Genomic DNA, 14709 nt, shown 5'->3' with positions numbered 1-14709 from the left:
ACCAAGGAGAAATCATGAGTAGCCAAACCAAAACTCTAGTTTAACAATATCACGAATATTTGTCTATCCCAATTTTGTACTTAGAATTAACACGACAAGCTAGTTGTTGACAAACACAAGAGGACCCGTCTGTGCAATGCGGATGGCAAACAAGTCAGAGCACAAGCTAGTAAAGAACAACAGTTCTCACCATGTCATATCTCAATTCAAATCAAACTTTCAAACAATACATTGAAATTAATAAACAATGATAAAGAAGGAAAACAAACGATGTTGTTCTTTCAAATTCTCACTAGTTATTTTCTGGAAGAAAGAAGCACCTGGTTCCATTGCCAACCTCTTCCATTCCAGACATTTCTTTTTCATATCTTTCCGTTCTTCTGAAACAGCTCACAGCTTAATCAACTCATTAATACAAGTGAAGGGCCAAAAGTTCCCTTACCTTGTCCGAGTGAACTGATCGATGTCCCCCTATCGCCGCTCGAATCGAACTCCAGCAAAATCCCGGTGTAATGGACTGAATTCAAACATAATCGCAATCGATCCCAATCAAAAAAAAAACCAATAAGCACAAAGAAATATAGTGAAGCTCGTCACTGCACTTTGGAGTATATCCCAGCCTTCACCTTCCTTGAGAAGATTCTTCTTCAAGCACGGCTTTCCGATCTCCTTCTCCTCGCCGACCTTGAGAACTGAACCGTCGCCGGCTTTATGCATTGGATGCTTTACAATTTTGTTTTGCTCCTTCCTTACCCAAACCCTTGCCTCCATTTCCACGCCCAAGTATCATTACTCTGCTTGAATCTCGCAGATCTAGAATCAAAAAAACATAATGGAATAGTTACAGAGACGAAATAGGACTGGAATTTGAAAATTTTAAACCTAATTGAAAAGAGATTGGGAGAGAGAGAGAGCCAGAAATTGGATTTGTCTAACAGAGACAGAGATATGGGAGACCTCTGAAACCGACTCTCCTTTTTCTTTTCTCCACCCCTTTGTTTAACTCAGTTTGAGGGAGCGGGAGAAAACGGCGGGAGTTTTTAAGTTTTAGCTCAAATTTTCGCGGCCTCAAAACGAAAAGGCCGACCGCCTGTAGCAAGAGTCTTTTACCGCGTGATCAAATATTCATGGCCTACTGCTAAAAGCAGGAATATTTCACCTAAAAAAAATATACTGAAATTGTGCCATAAATTAAACACATGAGTGTGATATGTACACATATAATGAAAGATTCCAAAAAAACTGCTAGATTCCTACGTTACTTGTATGAGTGTATAGTCACAAACGGCTTAAATATCGAATTTTTAAAGTCGTTTCAATCACAAAAGGTACTTTGGTAAAAGATAAAATTAATAATCGACTGCCTTGATTGAGGCCGAAATGAAGGTACACAAGGCCAATCTTTTCACATTGTGCATATTGCTACGTGAGAAATATAGGATAAGATTGAATCCATCATTTTAAATTTTTTATTTATTTCTTATATCGCAATTCTTTATGCCTACTAAAATTGTCACTTGTTCTTTAGAAATTAATGTATATATTTCAAAATCAAAATGATCGACTAAAAGGAAATTGGTCTAATCAACCGTTGGATGTGATGATCAGGATAATACAGGCACAGGGTAACCATTGTCGTCTTTTTTTCGCACTTGATCTATGTGGTCAACTGAATATACATTTATACCCTTATATTTATTAATTATAATTTTCGAAGAACAATTTAATTGAAAGCGAATGTCGGGCTAAAAAATTGGATGCGAGTAGATGGAGCTTGGCCATGTGAGAGTGTGGTCGCGAACCGCTTGAAAATATGAGTAGTGACAAACACACTATCAACGTTTCGAGTAGAATGATATTTTTGGTAATTATGGCCTATATTTTTGTAATATTCTTAACCACTGTCATTATCATTTCGATATTTTTTTTTTGAATCAAAGAAAGAACTTTATAGATCAAGCAACTCAAACGAGTTGAGCACAGTCGTGCTGTAGTACATCATGAATATCAGAAGGAGCTTTGTCAAAACAGACGGCTCCAATAGGATTTTCAAAACCTAAAGCTGTGCTGTAGTACATCATGAATATCAGAAGGAGCTTTGTCAAACCAGACGGCTCCAATAGGATTTTCAAAACCTAAAGCTGCCAGGCGGTGTGCCACTGCATTACATGTTCGCGGAGTATGACGTATAGTCACTCCCTGCAACGTACTCCGTACTGCATGAATGTCATCCACTATACCTCCATTAGCTAACAGATCATAATTCCTACAATTCGCTTCAGAGACAGCCTCCATGCAATCACTTTCAACACTGACGTCGTGGATACCGCAGGAGGATAACAGATCCAAGCCTGCTCGAATGGCTAGGAGTTCACACTGTTTTGGTGATGCCACAAATATTACAGGTTGAAAGAATGCAGCTCTAAACTGACCTGTCGAGTCCCGTAAGACTCCTCCAATGCCACCAGTGGTTTGGTTAGGAAGGAAGGCTGCATCAACATTCAACTTGAAACCCGACGTCGGTGGCTTCCATTTGGCCCTGATGGCTCTGTTCGTTGGTGGAGTTTTGCTACGAGTTTGTTGGAAGTCCGCAAGCCATGTAAAGCAGCTTAGAACAAGGTCATGAGCAGTTTGCACTTTGCCTTCCCACATACTATTGTTCCTGTTTTTCCAAAGAGCCCAGACAACCATCATTAGCTTCTCTAGGGTTTCAAGTTTGAGTTGTTGAGCCCGTTCAAGCATCCATTCCTTGAAACTCATATTAGGCACCAAAGTATGTTGTAGATTAAAAGGGGGTGCAGAGAGTATCTGTTTGGCCAGAGGACACTGACAAAAGAGATGATAGGTGTCTTCAAAGCGATTTTGACATATCAAGCATTCGGTGGTTCCAGTATATCCTTTAGCAAGTAATCTTTCCCGTGTGGCCAAAAGATTGTTACAAGCCCGCCAGTTACAAATAAGCACTTTTCCCGGAATTTTGGCTTTCCAGAGTTGCTGCCAAAGCACGTTAAAAGGATCTCCATTAGAAGTAGAAGTAAGAACATTCTGTAAGACTTGTGCCCGAGCTATCCAGTAGGCTGACTTCACAGAATAAAAACCTTTTTTCTCTGGACTCCATATGAGTTTATCAAAGCATTGTCTTCGGCCAATTGGGATACATAAGATCTTCACAGCTATGTTTCTAGGAAATAAAGCGTACACCGAGGCTGGAATCCATTCTCTTGTCTCCTGATTAATAAGATCAGCAACTAAATGGAAATCGGTAGTGGCTGGTTGTTGTAGATGCATTGGATGATGCACTGGGATCCACCTGTCATGCCAAATGTTTACTGATTGACCATCACCAATTTTCCACTGAATGCCAGCTTTTAGAACTGGCCTGCCACTGAGAATACTTCTCCATGAAAAGGATGGTGAGTCACCTAAGCAGGCCTCCCAAAAGGAACAATTGGGAAAGTACCTAGCTTTGAACAATCTTGCGATAAGTGAGGTAGGGTTTGTTACCAGTCTCCACCCTTGCTTTGCCAACATTGCCAGGTTATAGGCATACAAATTCTTGAATCCCATACCTCCCTCTTTCTTTGTCAGACACAGCTTGTCCCAACTCCTCCAATGGATCTTTTTCTTCTCATTGGTGTCTCCCCAAAAGAAGGATGCACACAACTTGTGAATATCATCGCATAACCCCCGTGGTAATAGATAACAATTCATGGCATACAATGGCATTGTTTGTGCCACTGCTTTTATCAAGATTTCCTTGCCAGCACAACTCAGGATCTTCGCTTTCCAATTAATAAGCTTCTTTGTTAATTTCTCTTTGATGTACTCAAAAATCGCAGTCTTGGATCTTCCAACTCTCAGAGGTAGGCCTAAGTATCTATCATGATCATCCACTCTTGGAACTCCCAAAATAGAGGCAAACTTGTTTTGTGTTTCCATATCCACATTCCTGCTAAATGCCATACTACTTTTCTGATAATTAACCTGTTGACCTGAGGCACGTTCATAGGTATTCAGTATAGCTTTAAATTTGTAACATTCACCTTCTGTTGCAGTCCCAAACATGAAGCTATCATCTGCAAAAAAAAAGATGGTGAAGAGTGGGAGCTTGAGGGCACATTTGAAGTCCTGCAATAGCATTATGTTGAACTGCATCTGATATTAAACATGACAGGCCTTCTGCACACAAGATAAATAGAAAAAGTCAATGATAAATAGAAGATTTCTCCTTACTCATATCTTCCTTAATGGAAAAAGTCAATGAGTCTTTAGGGGGAACAAGGAGATAGGATTCTCGTCAATGTTTGAAGAAGCTTAGCAAAAGTCCTCACCATGAGGCACAAAGAATCCCGAGACGAGGTTGGTGCTCTCCTCGTCCACAATCGCTCGAATGAAGTCAGGTCAAGGGACACCCCTGACGACCGCACCCGAACGGTGCTGGCACGCCCGGGCAGCAAAGAGACTGTTGACCAGCTGTAACAAAACTGGAGCCAAACAATCAGTATTTTAAGGAATATATATATATATATATATATATATATATATTTGTTACTAGCTTCGAGGGTTGAACGACTTAATCAGGGCTAAAATGATGACCTACAAGGCCAATTTTTTCACACTAAGCATTTTACTAATGGGTAAATACACGGACAAGGTCAAATCAACCATTTTTTTGTTTTTATTTCTCGGATCGAAATAAATTTGATATGCCTATGAGGATTGTCTTCCTTCTTCATTGGTTATATAAAAATGTATACCATTTTTCAATATCAACATGATCAACAAAAAAAAAAGAAAAAAAATAAGAAGGTCAAACCGACAAGTAGATGTGATGATTGGGATATTATATGCATATGTCATATGCTAAAAATTTAGCCATATTCGTCCTTGATTTGACCTAATTCACGTAGTCAACCGAATATATATTCATACCTTCCTATTTATTCATTAAATTTCTCCAAGAGCAATTTAATTGAGAGGAGCTTCTAGGTTGATAATTTGTACAATAATAGTTGAAGCTTGGCTATTAAAGCCCGTGGTTGCATATTTTTTGAAAATCGGATTTTGAATGATTCGTTAATATCATTCTTTTTTTAATTTTTTTTTTATGGATGGCTATTATTAATGGTTGACCTTCTTAATCAAGGCCTAAATGATGACAGATGAGACCAATTTGTCACACGATTTATATTACTGTGCAAAATATATATAGCCAATGTCAAATATTTTGCATCTCATTATTGATGTTTCAAATTGCACCAAATCTCTACATGGCTACTACTGTGGTCAAACTTTTTCATTGGTTGTCTACAAATGTATATCTTCCAAGACAAACAATGTGGAAGAAAAAGAAATCTGCTAATCTGACTGTTGGATGTGATCATTATGGTGTAAAATGGCTATGCTAAAAAATGTATCCTCTTTGGTATTCGATTAGGTTACGATCCACATGATTAACTGTGTTCTATAAAAAAATTCACCAAACAAAAAATTGTGTTCTATAATGCTCGTAACCAAAGTTTTATTTAAGGAATGTAAGTTTTTTAAGGAAAAAAAAAATGAGGTCGAGCTTTCTCTAAGTAATGCAGCTATATTCTTTTAATAAGTAGAATATTAATGTAATTTGTTAAAGAAAAAAAATAACTATAGAGTGAAATTGAGGTTGGTTGAAGTCGAACAGCGAAAAGCTGAAAATCATATAAATATAATGTCCATGAGAATATTTTTATTTCAACTTTCTGTAACTAATATATTTTGTTTATTTATTTATGTTGTTGTCTTATTAAAAAAAGTAAAAGGCAACTAGAAAGAAAAGAAAAAAAAAAAACAACCAAACAATGGCACGGTTCGAAACTAGGTGGGATAGATAACAGCCTTGCGCCTTAGCCACTGTTCCAACCATCGCTGTTGTTAACCCTTCCTCCATCTTCATATAAGAACGAGCATTGATACCCAGAATCTAGAATCCCAGATTTGCTTTTTTCTCCTGTTCATCTTCGACCTCGTTATCTTGAAGCTTTGCAGCCACTGTTGGAACTGGGCACCTATCAGGCTATCAACCTTCAGTTGTGGCCATAGCCAGAGGGACTGAGAAATCTCTTCCGTCAAGCATAATGATCAGGTTCAAGCAATCCCAACAGGAATGGTTATATACCCAACAGCGCTAGATTTGATTCAGTTGGCCACCACAGCCTTGATAATCACCTCGTCTTCTTCGGTTGGTGGTGGGTCTGGATCGCTGGCATCAAACACCTTTTGGGCAACTTTAGATGAAGCAATCGGAGACGGAACAATCAAGGGCCTAGCCACGAGGAGCTTTAGGAGCATCCTCAATCTCTTCTTCTTCATTGTCGGCGGCCCGTAATCAGAGAACCTCCATGCCCGACTTTTCCAGCTTCGTACTTCCAGAGTTTACGCTGGTTTAATTAGATAATATTTACTCATCTCATGTGTTTCTACCATGGTTGACCAGTTAGTTTTTGGGTTTCAATTCTCTTAACGGTGTTAGTATTGATGTTAGTGTCACATGGATGGCTGGATCAAATGAATGGCTGAGATTGCATATTATCTGTCGGGTCACTTGCACCGTCGGTGCGTAGAATAATTCCCGATAATATACTGTATGCTATAGTCTAATCCCAACAATTGGTTGGCATATTTTAATCAACCCGTATATTGTTATCATTGTTGCAAGTTGCAACGGTATATGTGAATCAACCGTACATAGTTGTCCAATACCCACCTGCTACTTATTAAGCCTTTATAGTTTTTATTTTTTCTAAATTTAATTTGACCATTTTTGACATACGACTCTTGCTGCTAGTGATACGGCTTCTAGTGATAAGGATTAACGTACTGCTCTGTATCTTTGTATTCATAATTATCTTTGTATGGTTAATTCTCTTTGTATAGTTATCTACTAGCAATTGTTGCCCGCGCGTTTGCTGCGGCAACGATGGTTGTTCATTTACATGCTTTTTTGGTCTGTATTTGGGATAGGAATTTTAATACAGAAAGAACAGCTATTGGAACTGACATAAAATAGTAGCTGTTTTTCGAAATACCAAGTGTCCTTCTCTCTTAAAATTATAACTATAACTTAAAATACCAAGTGTACGTCTTCCTGAACTGACATCACCTGCTTATATTTACACAATATAGTGAGAGAAGATGAACTAATTGAGTTCAATAAAAAAATATAGACATTAAAAGAGAGAAAGAGGTACCTCTTATGATAAATTATTGGGTATTGACACAGATAAATTTAAACTATGATATGTAGAGAGCAAAAATTATTACATTACATTTACGTAATAAAAGCGTTCACACAGTTTGCATTTCAGCTGCACTGCATTCTATTTGACACAGTTCAAAAATGCTAGCTGCACAGTATTGCTAGTTGTGTTAATTGCAGCTTTACAAAAAAGGGGCAGCTGCATAGTTAGGTTGATTGTCTTACAGAGTAACAAAAAGACTATTAAAGATGAGTTACCATCCTGTTGGAAGTTGGAACAACTGGAGCTCGTTTGTCAAAAAGCAGGCCTGGAATTTGTTCAAAAAGCAAAATCCCTGGAGGCCCAACTGTACAGTGTTTTCCAGTTGTTTCGCTTACTATGCTTGTACACAAAATGTAGTCAACGCAGGTATGATGGAAGAAAATAAGGTACAGCTATACAAAAGAGTAATTCAGATTCAGTTGGTTTTCTCTTGCTAAGATAGTTCGTTGCTTGCCGATGATGATGTTGATGGTGGTAACTGTTTGGCTCCAAAACCAGCTGGTGTGCAAACAGTCTCTTTTGAGCGTGTGATTGCGCAGGCGTGCCAGCACCGCGGGGTGCAGTCGTTAGGGTAGTCCCTTGACCTGACTTCTTCTTCAAGCGCTGTGGGCGAGGAGAGCACCAACCTCGTCACAAGGTTCTTCTCTAGCCTTTCGGAAAAGGACTTTTGCCTTACGGATAAGTACTTTGAGTGTGATCTCTTTGGTCACCAAAATCGATACTCAACGTTGTAGGTTGAGCAGAGCAATCATTGGGAAGTCTGAGAAAGCACGAGGTTTGCTAAAGTGTATCTTTAGCTTCGCTGGGTGCGAGGGCGTTACCCTTGCTTCGCAAGGTGTATCGGTGGCAGTAGTACTGGCAGTCGGCTCGGGAGGAGACTAGGACTGGAAGCACGGTCGCCGGGTTTCAACGAGGTTGAAGGTTTGCTCCGGGGAGGCTTTGTAATCGCTGGGATTAGTTGATTCGAGAGAGGTCCTTGTTTTCGCCACATAACCCTGTACTTATACCCTAGGGTTTCGACTGCTCCTTGCCTTGGAAGGATTCTTAATTAAAGTTTCCTGTTTAATCTCTACTACTTGTCCTCAAGAAGGTTTCGTCTCCTTATGAGTCACAGAATGGGCGAAGCTACAATCTAGACCCGAGCAGTTTTATTTTTGGGCCGCAGGTATCGGCCCACTGGTTGGAACCCACTAAAGGATCTTGCCAAAAATACTTTTGGGCTCAAACATTGCCCCCCAGGCCCCGAAATCAGGCCCGCGAGGATGTAACTGATTGAAGGGGACTAGAACGACGCGTCGGTCGCTTGAAACGATGCCATTAATGAAGGTCGCGTCCTTTCATTTGCGAAACGCTTTCTGTCGCATCGTTTCCCTCACAAAATCCTTTATTTAAACCCACAGCCCCAAAGCCTGTCACATCAGAAACCCTTCCAGTCTCTCAAACCCAGAAACACCCATTTCTTCCAATATCTCCTTTACAGACAACCAGAAATGGCTCCCCCAAAGAAAATCATCATTGATCAGGAGAAAGAGTTAAACGAAAAGGCCACTCGGACTTGGGGCATCAACATAGGGAATTGGCCATCCTCCATTAGTGTACCAGAGACCTCCTGGTATCGCGAGACGCGGGTGCGGGATTTGGCTCGCTGGAATGCGGCAGGTATTACCCATACTATCGATCTGTGTTTCCATCTTCCTCGCGGTGGCAACCGCTCGCCGCTCGCTGCTTTCCTTTGTTTCTGGAATACCGCCACCAACACATTTGACTTCAGATTTGGTCAAATGAGCATCACTCTGTTGGATATCCTCGCCATCACTGGCCTGCCCATCGATGGCGAACCTTACGTGCATGGTCAATTTGATTCCGTCAACTTCACCTCGACCATGGCATAGCACGGTCGTAGCGCCCACAGTGGCTCCTACCCACGATGGTTGGCGTACTACAGCCGGGAACACAATGCGACCAGCGGAATTGCTTTTCTTGAATATTGGCTTTGTAAGTTCATATTCTGTACTTCTTCCTGCAAGCCCACGGGGACTTGGACCTCCTTAGCAACAGCCCTCTACAACGGCCGTAATGTTGGACTCGGGCAACCAGTATTAGGAGCCCTCTACCGCATGCTATACCAAGCGACGATGCATCTATTCGAGACCAACATATCTGGCCCTTTCTGGATTTTGGATTTCTGGATCCAGACTTACTTTCCGTTCTTCCGCCGTGATGACATCCCGTTACTCCCACCGGCTGATCAACTCTTAGGTCGATGGTTTAGCCGCGAGGCAAAGTACTCATCCCCTCCTTATTCTGAATGTTTTTCTTATCTGTACCTACTGGATGAAATGCCATATTGCGACATAATTCTGGGCAGAAGATTCCCATCTTTGCTTGAATATGGTTTTCTTCCTGGCGATCCTCGCTACACCGACCGCGCTCGTCTGGCTTTTCGCTGCGCGGTCTCCTGCTCAGACATCAGGATAGCCGCTGAAGAACTCAGTTATGAGCTCTATGCCCCCAATCACTTTGCTCGCCAGTTCGGGCTTGTCCAATTGGTACCATTTCCTCTATATGATGCTTGGAACTACAACACCTCTTGGCGCCGATTTGGACCTCCCTCAGGGCCCCCGCCAGCACAGAGCATGCTCGTGCTAGTCGATCTTCCTGATTGGGCTCAGACCATCGATGCTGTGGATGGAACCGAAGAAGGATATGAGATTTGGTGGGCAGAAGTTTCCGTCAACTGCTGGACTCAACCGGACGACGAACTCTTTGCAGCCCTTTTTGGAGAGCTGAGGAACCCCTATCCTGCAAATATTGAGATGCTTGCTCGCTTCTCTGAAGATGCCGCAAGACCCCGACCTCTTCAGGTGGTACGACCGGTGCGAGCCCCTCGCCCGGCCCAGGCTGGTATCGTGATTCGCGAACCCCCGCCGGAGGTAAGTATCGTAACTTTACCCTCTGCAAGCTTCTTCATTGCCCTCCCTTCACTCATACTTCTTTGTATTAGGGGAGTGCGCCGCGCCCTGGCCGCCGCACAACCAGTGCTTCCCCGGCCGCCGGACAATCTGGAAAACAGAAAGCGGTGCTTGCTGAACCTGCAGCCGAAGATTCTTCCTCCTCTAATGACGACAATCCACGAACTGTAAGAATCCCCTACCCCCTGGATCATATTCTGTGGGTTAAGTTCTAACTTCTTGATTTTGACAGGTCGCAGCAGCTCTGGCTCACAAGCGAGGCCGCTCGGACCCTCGCGCTGACCCATGGGCAGGAGATGAACCACTTGCTGATCGATTGGTAAGAAACAAGGAGTTCATACTAAAAATTATCTATGCTCGCGCCCATGCTCCACTAACCTCTTCACTCGTAGGTTCGTCGTCGGCCCTCTGGACATGCTGGGGAAGGCTCCTCAACTGCTAGTCAAGGAACATCTGCTTCACAAGCGCAAGCACCCGCGGGCTCCGAAAACCTTCCACCTCCTGTCAGCACCGCCGGTGATGTACATGCGGCCTCAATTCCTGCGCAGATCATAGAGGATAGTTCGCCTGAGCTGGAAGAAAGTACAGCCCTTCCGGATGCACCGCCTGAGGAACCAGTTGCTGTACAACCCTTAGCACAAGCATCGCCTGATCCCAATCCCAGCGAGGTAGTTCAAGAGCCTGCGCCGATAGCAATTCCCGACGAGCTTCCGGTCTCAGAGGTACCCTCATTCCAAAATCAATGCCTCAGTTCTTGTTTATTTTTGTGTATCTGATACTCCTTCCTTAATCGTAGAGTAATATTCCTGTTGAGGAAAATGCTGTCGCTGATCCCGCTGAGCCCGTCGGTGAAGACATGGTGGCCCAAGAGCCTGCCCCCCACGCTCTTGAAGTAGGAGCGGGGATAAATGCATAACCGGAACCAGACGCGGCCCCCATCGTCGAACCTCAAGAAGCCCCTGCTGCGGTCGCTGTTGAAATTAATGCTAACGCTAATGCTCCCCCGCCCGAGCCTACTAACAGGCTGGAAAGTCTGGTTCGCATACTTGAAGTGGCTCCTCCAGGAGTTATAGATGAAGCGAGGGACGGGCTGCAGCGACTTCTGGGTCCTGACATTTTATTACCGGGCGCGCCTGCCAGAGCTCAAGAATATTTGATGGTGCTTCGCCGCGAACGAACTATCACCGAGGCTGAGTTTACCGAGATATATGAGCTATTGCAAAACCTCCCAGCGCGGATTAATGAAAGAACGACCGCGACCGCGCAAGTTAGGCAGGTTCAGGCTCACTATCGCGGCCTTGCACAACAGGCAGAAGCATCCCGCGACTCTTTGGGTGATAGAGCTATTCTCGTCAGGGACCTGCGGATCTCGCAGAACCACCTTCGGACTCACATTCAAGAGCTTCAAGCCCAATTGATCAAAGCAAAGGCCCAGTTAGTTGCGGTGACGGCCCAACTTGAGTAGAGCAACCCCTAGCAGCCTTCGAAGCGATGTCTCAGAACTTAGCTCAAGCACGTGAAGCAGTCTGACAAGCGGAGCGAGCTGCTGCCGACGCTAGTTTTCGTCTGGATGAACATTTACTTCGCCTGACCCATGCGGGTCGAAAACTTTAGGCCTCTTACTTCAGGCCCATTTTGCTTTGTACGAACAATGTTAACATTAATATTTAATATTTAGCCCACCTTGCTTGGCCCAAATATCATTTAAACTCTAGTAGTTAATGACAGGCAAAACCGTTGAAAAGATAACCCCAATTTGGGCGGTTATCTCCTTGAAGACTGCCCCACTTCCCACACGTTTTCAATATCCTCCATTTCCAAGATTGTAGCATTTAACCCCATTGATTCTCTAATTGATGGCGTTGAAAGTACTTCAACTGTAACGTCCCAAACCTAAATTTACCAGTTTACAAGTCTTTCGATGGGTAAACGACATTTACATTTACTTTTTGGCTCCGTTTCGACATTTTAGGGGGCCCTAAAAGTTGACTTTTTGTTCGGGTAAAAATTTGAGAAATTTTCCTTCATGAAAGTTGTAGTGGACGTTAAACCGAGTGCGTGCATATGTGGTACGTAAAAATCGGAGTTCGTATACGAAAGTTATAAGCGAAAATGTAAAGTTACTGTTTATGGTATATTAGTATATATATTTAAAAATTTACTGTGGTAGATCAGTTCTACCACTTTCTCTCTCTCCTCTCCGTTTCTCTCTCCCTGAGCTCCTCTCTCTCTCTCCTCTGCACCTCCAGCCACGTTTCGATTCCGGCCACCTGGGAGCGAACCGCGACCACCGTTGGCTTCCTCTCCTCCTCCTGGACACGCCTGCGGTGGTAGCTCGTCGAGTCTTGGCCGGAAAATGGCGAACCAAGGCCAAGAAGTTTACTGTAGCAAGTGACTGTTGACCACAATTCCGGCCACCTCAGGTGACAAAGCCAGGCTTTTTAGAAGCGCATTGAGGCGTACTTGAAGCTCCCCAAATATCTTGAAGCGATTTGCAGCGTGGAGGAAGAAAGCATAATTAGAAAATTTTACACTACTTCGGTTTGCTTAATTGTTCGGCCACTTAGAGGTATTTTCTGACTTGGCCACAGTTATGAAAGACGCTTAGAATGTTGAGTTGATGATGTTGGTAAAATTTGGTAGCCAGATATGGTGGTTGACCGGCGGCGCGTGGGGCCCAGGCGCAGCTGCCTGTGGCGGCGCGTGAGGGCGCGTCCGGCCGTTCCTGGTGAGTTGTTTTGGTCTATTGGGTAGTATATATTGTTACTAATTTATGGATAAGTGTTTGGTGGAAATTGGAGGAGGTTTGGATATTAATCGAAATTTCTGAAGTAAGTTCAATAGTTTGGTTATTGATTTATGAGAATTCCACTATCGGATTTCTCTCAGCTTTGCCCTAGAAACCTTCAATTAAAGAATGGGTGCAAATGATAAAGTTTTGGTTTAATCAGAGAAGAAATAGAAATGTTGATTTACGAGAATAGGACATTGGAATCGTATTTAATTCCGGATTGTTATTCACGAATTATAATTGTGTACAGGGCGATATACCGAACTATTACTCGATGAAGGAACTCGTATGCGTGATCGCCTAAATAGTACTGTGAGTGGACATTTATTTTAAATTAAATGTGCATGCAGTATATTATTAATTTCCGATTGTGGTTTAATTTATTATTTGAATTATTGAGTATTATGAGTTTATGAGCTTGATTTCTTGAGATTTATTATGCTCTATGAGTCACGGGATTTTGAGTGGATTTCCTTCCCGAGGGCTTTCAATAGATTTTCAAGCTAATTATTTATGAGTTATTGAATTGGGAAATGATTTTCGGGAAGTGACTGATTCAGAAAATATTATCAGAATTATTGATTTCGAATATAAGTTTTTATGAAGATATACGAGTACAAAGGATTTAGCAAATATTTGAGCATGATTGAATTATCGAGATTTATTGAGCTTTGAGCTCCGCACTTATCAGCCTTGAAGTTAGATTGAGTTTTCTTTCCAAAAGCATTTATTGATTTACAGAGTATTTGATTTATACTTTCGAGGATGCTTTCGAGGATTTATTGAGATATTGAGATTTGAGTTAGCGAGATAATCGTGAGTTTGCTTTCGGTGAATTGTTAATGATTTATTGAAGTAATATTGAGTTTCTTTCCGAAAGCAAGTAATTGAAAGAGGTTGTTTCCAGTTTATTGAGGAGACTATCAGTCAGCGCATGCATGCATTACCTAGTTGGCAGTCCCTTCTAGGTAATAGTCTAGTTGGCAGTCCCTTCTAGGTAATAGTCTAGTTGGCAGTCCCTTCCAGACTACAGTCCCGTTGGCAGTCCCTTCCAGACTACAGCCCGGTTGGCAGTCCCATCCGATGAGTCATCTGGTTGGCAGTCCCTTCCAGATGACATGAGGTAGTTAGTTGGCAGTCCCTTCTAACTACCTGTGGTTAGTTGGCAGTCCCTTCCGATGCGTCTTCTGAGTGGTAGTCCCTCCCAGATGGCATGAGATGACTAGACCGCAGTCCTTTCTAGTCATCAAACGAACCTCTTGAAAATGATGTTTTAAAAAGGATTGAGGATGAGATTTTAAGAGATTGCAGTAAAGATGATGATTAAAAGTATTTTCCAAGATTTTTACTGCATGCGAGATTTTAGAGAATAACTTGGGAAAGCATTAAGTTTTACTTATACATTCGGAATTACTTACTTTTCGTCCACTCACTCTAACGGTTTTTAAATGTTTTTCCCTGGGCCCTTCTGTTTTAAATGCCCAGTTTGCAGGCCAGTTTAGCTTGAGGTCGAGTGTACTTGGGGTTGAGGCATAGCTGTCATAGCTTCCGCATTATAAAAGTATTGGTCGTTTATCTTGTATTCTACTTTCTTGTACGCCTAAGAAATATATTGCTCTGATAACTCTTGAGATTAATATTCTTAAGTATCAGAATTGTTTGGGAAATG

The sequence above is a fragment of the Rosa chinensis genome, chromosome 6 (assembly GCF_002994745.2).
Source record: "Rosa chinensis cultivar Old Blush chromosome 6, RchiOBHm-V2, whole genome shotgun sequence".
Classification (NCBI taxonomy): Eukaryota; Viridiplantae; Streptophyta; class Magnoliopsida; order Rosales; family Rosaceae; genus Rosa; species Rosa chinensis.
The sequence above is the reverse complement of the archived record's forward strand: the minus strand, read 5'-3'. Positions refer to the sequence as shown.